Raw genomic sequence first — 7,848 nt, 5'->3', positions numbered from 1 at the left:
TAGTCAAGTGTATAATGAGAAATCTAGACACTTAGGTGTTAGACATAGTATGATTAGAGAGTTAATCATGAATGGTGTGATATCAGTTGAATTTGTAACATCTGAGCTTAGTTTAGCTGATCATTTAACAAAAGGGTTAGGAAGAGATCTCGTGAATAAATCCGCTAAGGGGATGGGTTTAAAGTCCATTTAAATATCTTATGTCAAGACACCCAATTCCCATCTAATACAACGTTGGTGCTGAATTCAATGTGGCAAGCTTGTTATAAAGACATTGAAACACATTAATATAATCATCCCAAGGTATGTGTTTGGACTGCAAGATAAAGGAGGTTGAAGTATAATTTTTTAATAGTTCATTGATAAATTGTAATGCAGGTGCAAGAAGAGTGAACTACCTATAAGAGTATGAAGTTTAGCTGCTTCAAGAAGCTTTGGACTTGAGCTTTGATATATTCTTTGAAGGATTAGGACACAGGCTAGTAAAATATCGTGTCAAGTGAATTTGATTTGTAAACGCATGTGTATTTACCTACATGTATTAAAAATGGATAACATGGGTTCAATCCATAGTGACACCCTTGTTATTCTAATATTTGTAACGCGTAAATACTAAAATGAAAATTCAATCCATTGGACATTTTCATTTATGCATGTGTTTGTGTTACTGTGAGGATGTTTAAGTTAATCATGGATAAATGGGGGAGGAATGTTGGTAATTTTAGTGTTATCAACATGATTTTAGTAATATTGGATTAACTTGATGATCTAGTAAATATTATTATTTATTAACGGGTTAGGAGATGCGGGAGTGCAGGCTCGTTCAATAATAATATTTGTGTTGTCTGTTGGGCCATGTCTTGTAATTAATTAGTTTTAATTCATATTTAATGAATTGGGCATTTTATATTAAATTGCAAATAAGATTACGTAAAAGGCTTTTGAGATTAATTGGATATGGGCCAAGTTTGATAATAATCCTTTTAAGGATCCGTTTGTTTGTTTGTTTTTTTTGATCAATATATATCATTTTGGTGGATGACGGTTTTGGGAGATAACTGAAGACAAACGCAGACAACAAAATTTTCTAATGATCATCAAATTTTGGTACAAGGTTTTCTCACAAGAATATCAATATCAAAATTCTGTCTCTCAAGTAAATCTTGGTCTAATCCGATTAAGCATTGAGTGTACCCTCAAATAGTTTAATCTGATAGTGACATCACGATTCCAAGATTAATCCAAGTTGCTATATTCAGTTCATCATTACGGTATTAAATCACGCGTCATTTACGGGTACGTTAATTCTGTTTATACAACACAAGGCACATGAAAATGAAAGAAACAAAGATGAATAATTAAGTAATTAAGTAAATTAGCTAGGTAAACAAGTTAATTAAGTCGCTTAAAAGTGTCTTAAAATGAAAATATAAATGACATGTATGCAAGGATCAAGTACAAGCACACGTAGCTAGATCCTTGCTTATTTAATTAAAACGAAGTAGATCGATCGATCGATTACATGCATGGAACACAACACTGAGCACAATCACGACATAAACAGGTACATTGTTACACCAAGAGTCCAAATTAACAGATGACCCCGTTATTCATCACACCACACAAATGAAGACGTAGAGAGCATAATATAGATGGTACGTGACCATATGCATGCATGCATGCATGGTTATTCATATATATAGTCTTCCTTGAACATCCGGAACCACTTTTTCGGATTGAAAATAGAAGTTATAGTTGTTAAGGCCCTTGTAAACTCCATCATCCTTTTCAGTGGAAATCCATTGACCCGTGGTAAGAAGATCACGTTGCTTGTAGGAGAAGGGTATGTCAGCAGATGCCTTGCTACACAAGTGCGTCACCTTCATTGTAGTCAATGGTGGCACCACAACAGTGTAAGTCACTGTCCGGGTACGCTCTATTGTCTTGGACTCACCCCATTCATGCGCATACCCAAATTGGGTTGACAGTGTCACACCCACGCTGGTGATCTCCGGAACAAGAAAAGTTTCTAACGTTGTAGTTACACCGAAATCCACTGACAGACTGTTGGTCCAATGAGTGGTGATGGAATCAGTTTGGGATTAGGTTAGGGTGACAGTGGATTCTTTGTCTAGGCTGTCATTTTTTGCGAAAGCTTGGGAAAGTTCTTGGAGCTCCTCCTGATAAATCCGAGAGTCCCCGAGCCGGTATCTGACATCTGATATCTCTCTTTTCAGGACACGCTCTTCGATCTTGAGCCTTGCCTGCCTTGATATGTTTTAGTTTCTTTTGTGTTGAAAGAACTTGGATAATTATATAGCGTCTAAATAATTAACTTTGTTGCGATAACCTATTCGTCTAGTGGTATGGTGTCCCGGCCCTCCCAACTGCAAGGTAATGTATATAGATATTTTGTTGATAAAAAACAATAAAAATAATTAACTTGGTTGTTTTGTTGAACGACACTTGAGCCATTTAATTTAATGCATGCACGGAACCAATCTTCCTTTGTCATTTTTTCTTGATTATAGCTAGAAAATAAAATCATGTGACTTCCTTTATTTTGCTAGAAAACCTCATATTTTAAATCTTTATATTTTTTAAATGCGTAAAAGCATACGTACCTTTTATATTTTGAAGTTATTATTGCTTTATGTATTCTAGTACTTTTACAAATTGTTTGTAATACAATTTTCTTATTACTTTAACTTTAAAACAATATACCCAGCTAGTTATAAAATACTTGTATACATGTTGCAAAAGAAATGCATATGTAACGTGCCATAAATATTTGAAATTACATGTACTGAGTCTGTGTTTATTCTCCTAACCAAGTGGCTGCTAATGTGTCTCATCTGGCGTACGTGCCTTAGCGTTTAGTAAAAGTCGTGTCACAGGCTGTTTGAAATTCTTACAAACTACCGATAAGGAATTGGGGTCACTCCGAATTATGTATATGGTGGGCTAAAAGGAATGGATAACAATTCGTTTCATTAAGCTGAATAGAGCTTGCTATCCCTAGCAAGTTTATAAACGGTTGGCTATCTCTAGACGATTGGCACCTCGAAATGTCGGCTCACATTTTTGGAATGGAATTCTGTTTCATTAGAGTCCTGAAAACCTCCCACGTACGCCTTTAAATGAGGAAAACCTTTTTTATGTTGTGTTCCTTTCTATACTTTGAAATTCTTGGTTTTTGTATTCAGTTTCATTAATTTGATTAAATAAGTATTGGTTTATGTTGGTGTAAGTGATTGTGTTTGTGGGCTAGAGTCCAAACGAATATCCGGCCACTTGAAAATTAATCTCTTGTTTAGTGGTGCATGAGAACATTTATGGCGATTCCAAACATATTGGCGAAATTTTAATTGTTTTAATCACTTGGAGACATGCTTAAATTCATATTTAAGATCAGCTAGATGCTTGCTTATTTAATAAATACGTAGATGCTTAAATTCTATTTGTGGTGGCTTATTTAATTAATACGTAGATGCTTAAATTCTATCTGCGATGGCCAGTACAAACAAGGTGTTGGTAATTTTAGTGTTATCAACATGATTTTAGTAATGTTGGATTAACTTGATGATCTAGTAAATATTATTATTTATTAACGGGTTAGGAGATGCGGGAGTGCAGGCTCGTTCAATAATAATATTTGTGTCGTCGGTTGGGCCATGTCTTGTAATTAATTGGTTTTAATTCATATTTAATGAATTGGGCATTTTATATTAAATTGCATATAAGCTTACGTAAAAGGCTTTTGAGATTAATTGGATATGGGCCAAGTTTGATAATAATCCTTTTAAGGATCCGTTTGTTTGTTTGTTTTTTTTGATCAATATATATCATTTTGGTGGATGACGGTTTTGGGAGATAACTGAAGACAAACGCAGACAACAAAATTTTTTAATGATCATCAAAATTTGGTACAAGGTTTTCTCACAAGAATATCAATATCAAAATTCTGTCTCTCAAGTAAATCTTTGTCTAATCCGATTAAGCATTGAGTGTACCCTCAAGTAGTTTAATCTGATAGTGACATCACGATTCCAAGATTAATCCAAGTTGCTATATTCAGTTCATCATTACGGTATTAATCACGCGTCATTTACGGGTACGTTAATTCTGTTTATACAACAAAGATTAAACTATATAATAACGCTGATTGGAAATAGTGATCGCATATTGGATTTGGGGTAAATCAAATTGGGATTAGTGTTGGAATAAATAATTCCTTTATTAATATTTGTTCACTGTTTCGGAAATATATTGATTGGGTTGTAGAAAAATTCATATGGATATTATATAGAAAGTAACGGATTGATATATTATAGTATAATATAGTGATTTGTGATTGTGCATTAGTTTTCAAACTGTTGATTCTGGTTATTGATATTGGGTTCAATTATTTTCATGATTAATTATGGTAATCGGAATAAACAAAAGCTTAACCGGGACTATGGTTATCCCAAAAAGAAGACTAAGTCTTGTTGGGGATGTGGAAAATGGGGGACATTTATAGTCTGATTGTCGAAATAAGTTTACGGGTGGAAACGGGTCTGATGAGGCGGGTCCTAGCTGGTCAAAAGATCCAAACAAAGTTAATAACGAAACTGTTTATGGTATTCACATGGGGTTGATGGACCATGGTCCTGTTAATCAACCAACTGGATGTGTACAAGATAGAAAAAACCCATTGGGTTGTGAAATAAATGAAACTCGGTCTTTGGGTTTGGTTTTGGACTCGAAAAGTCCAATGGTTCTTAAAAACAATTCAGTAGAGAATTGTGTATCATTTATTTCCGAATCATTTTATGTACAGGATGACATGCTTGCATGGTGGGTAGACTCGGGTGCTACGAGTCACGTATGCAAGGATCTGAAATGGTTTGAAAATTTTGAACCAGTTGAAGATGGATCTGTACTTAGAATGGGAAATGTAGCAACCGAACCTATCAAAGGAATCGGGAAAGTCATGCTTGTATTTACATCTGGAAAACATTTGTTGTTGGATAGTGTGTTGTACGTTCCAGGGATAGGGATTCGAAAGAATCTTCTGTCTGGGATTGTTTTAAATAACTATGGTTTTAAACAGGTTATTGAGTCAGATAAGTTTATATTATCTCGACATGGAACATTTTTTGGATTTGGATATTTGTGTAGTGGTATGTTTAAACTTAATATTAATGTTCCGTTTGCTATTGAATCTGTTTGTATTAGCAGGGTAGATTATGTTTCTAATTTATAGCATGCTAGATTAGGTCATGTGAATTATTTTAGAATGAAAGAAATGTCTAAGATGAGTTTAATACCTGCTTTTAATATGAATAAAAATAAATGCCATACTTGTAAGTTAACAAAGATTACAAGAAAACAATTTAAAAATGTTGAAAGAAATTCTAAGTTATTAGAACTTGTTCATTCAGACTTATGTGACCATCATAATACACCTTCACTTGGTAATAAGAAATATGTTGTTACTTATATTGATGATGCAACAAGATATTGTTACGTATATCTTGTACATGCTAAAGATGAAGCACTTGATAAATTCAAGGTTTATAAGCAAGAAGTTGAATTGCTTCATGGTGATTTTATTAAAACTCTTCGAAATGATCGGGGAGGGGAGTATTATGATCCAGTATATTTTCAATCAACTGGAATAATACATCAAACCACAGCACCATATACACCAGAACAAGATGGTGTGGCTGAAAGAAAAAAGAGAACCTTGAAGGAAATGATAAATTCTTTATTATCTTACTCGGGTTTGAGTGATGGGTTCTGGGGAGATGCTATGCTTACAGCATGTTATTTATTAAATAGAACTCCCAATAAAAAGAATAAAATAACTCCTTATGAGTTATGGAAAAAGAAACCTCCAAACTTGAACTATTTGAAAGTTTGGGGTTGTAGGGCTGTTGTACGCCTTACTGAACCCAAGATAAAGAATTTGGGTGAAAAGGGAATAGACTGCATTTTAATAGGCTATGCAGAAAATTCAAAAGCTTATAGGTTCTATGTATTAGAACCTAATGATTCAGTTTCTGTGAACACTGTCATTGAGTCTAGGGATGCTATCTTTGATGAAAATAGATTCACTTCTATGCCTAGACCTAGAGACGTCATTCAGAATTTTCAAGGTGGGATTTCTAATCCTGTTGAAAAGGCATCTGATGGAAATGGCAGTAAAGGTGTTCCTAATGAACCTAGGAAAAGTACTAGAACCAAAAAGCCTAAGCCTTTTGGCTCCGACTTTCACCTTTATTTAGTTGAAGGGACCATAAATGAGGTTGAATATCAGTATCAATATTGTTTCAATATTGAAGAGGATCCTAAGACATATAATGAAGCAATGGCTTCTAGGGATGTTTCCTTCTGGAAAGAGGCCATCCAAGATAAGATGGATTCTATCATGCATAATAATACATGGAAATTGACTGAAATGCCTCCTGGTTGCAAACCATTGTGTTGCAAATGGATCTTTAAGAGAAAGATGAAAGTTGATGGAAGCATAGATAAGTTTAAAGCCAGATTGGTTATTCAAGGCTTTATGCAAAAGGAAGGAATTGATTTCTTTGATACATATGCTCCGGTTGCAAGAATATCCACTATAAGACTTCTTATAGGTCTTGCTTCAATTCATAACTTGATCATTCACCAAATGGATGTGAAAACTGCATTCTTGAATGGTGAATTAGAACAGGGTGCATGCCGGATCTCTTTGGTCTTCCTGTGGTTTGTCGGTGGACGCACCAATCCAATACTTGTTGGTCTAGCAACATCTTATTTGAACAAGCGTGTGATCCACGGTTGACCTCTCTATTGCAAACTTCACTCGTGGACTCAAAATTTCAGGTTCATCGAATCTCAGGAAACCTGGTGGGCGGTTTGATGGCGGTTTTTCTTGCACACACAAAAACGCACCCTGAGAAGTTGCTTTCAACACGAAAAAATTTGGGAGACTTGCCATGGCTACAAGGACAAGTATGAGAGTATTGAGCTAGATGGTTAATTGTGAAATGCTTACTAGCTAGCTCATCCTTTAAATAGACAGACCGCATGTTTTTTGGTTCCAATTCATTGGATCATATCAACGAGCCACGTTTTTCTTCTTTTTTTGTTAAGGGTGCATTTTTCAACATTTTGTATCTTTTTCTTTTGTTTTGTGTGAGTGTGTTAAAGGACTAGCTAATCAACCACGTTTTTTGTTTCTTTTGTGTTGAAAGAACTTGGATAATTATATAGCATCTAAATAATTAACTTTGTTACGATAACCTATTCGTCTAGTCGTATGTTGTCCCGGCCCTCCCAACTGCAAGGTAATATAGATATTTTGTTGATCAAAAAACAATAACAATAATTAACTTGGTTATTTTGTTGAACGACACTTTAGTCATTTAATTTAACACATGCACGGAACCGGTCTTCCTTTGTCAATTTTTGGTGATTGAAGCTAGATAATAAAATCAAGTGACTTCTTTTATTTTGCTAGAAAACCTCATGGTTTAAATCTTTATGTTTTTTAAATGCGTAAAAACATACGTACACTTTACATTTTGTAGTTTTTATCGCTATATGTATTGTAGAACTTTTACAAATTGTTTGTAATACAATTTTCTTATTACTTTAACTTGAAGATAATATAGCCAGCTAGTTGTAAAATACTTGTATACATGTTGCAAAATGCATATGTAACGTGCCATAAACGTTTAAAATAACATGTACTAAATCGTGTTTATTCTACTAGGTGTGGCAACTAATGTGTCTCATCTGGCGTACGTGCTGTCTCCAGCAAGTTTTTAAACGGTTTGCTATGTCCGGGGTGAAGAAACACTAACCGGACCC

General features: G+C 34.5%; 1 pseudogene; it reads right to left on the bottom strand.

The window, feature by feature from the left end:
* Positions 1 to 1,466: 1,466 nt before the first annotated feature.
* Positions 1,467 to 7,001, bottom strand: LOC143535054 (uncharacterized; annotated as a pseudogene).
* Between the last annotated feature and the right edge of the window lie 847 nt (positions 7,002 to 7,848).

The sequence above is a fragment of the Bidens hawaiensis genome, unplaced genomic scaffold, assembly GCF_021521415.1.
Source record: "Bidens hawaiensis isolate Kalapana, Puna unplaced genomic scaffold, B.hawaiensis_p1.1 tig00010384_1, whole genome shotgun sequence".
Classification (NCBI taxonomy): Eukaryota; Viridiplantae; Streptophyta; class Magnoliopsida; order Asterales; family Asteraceae; genus Bidens; species Bidens hawaiensis.
Note: the sequence above shows the minus strand (reverse complement) of the source record. Positions and strands in the feature narration are given on the sequence as shown.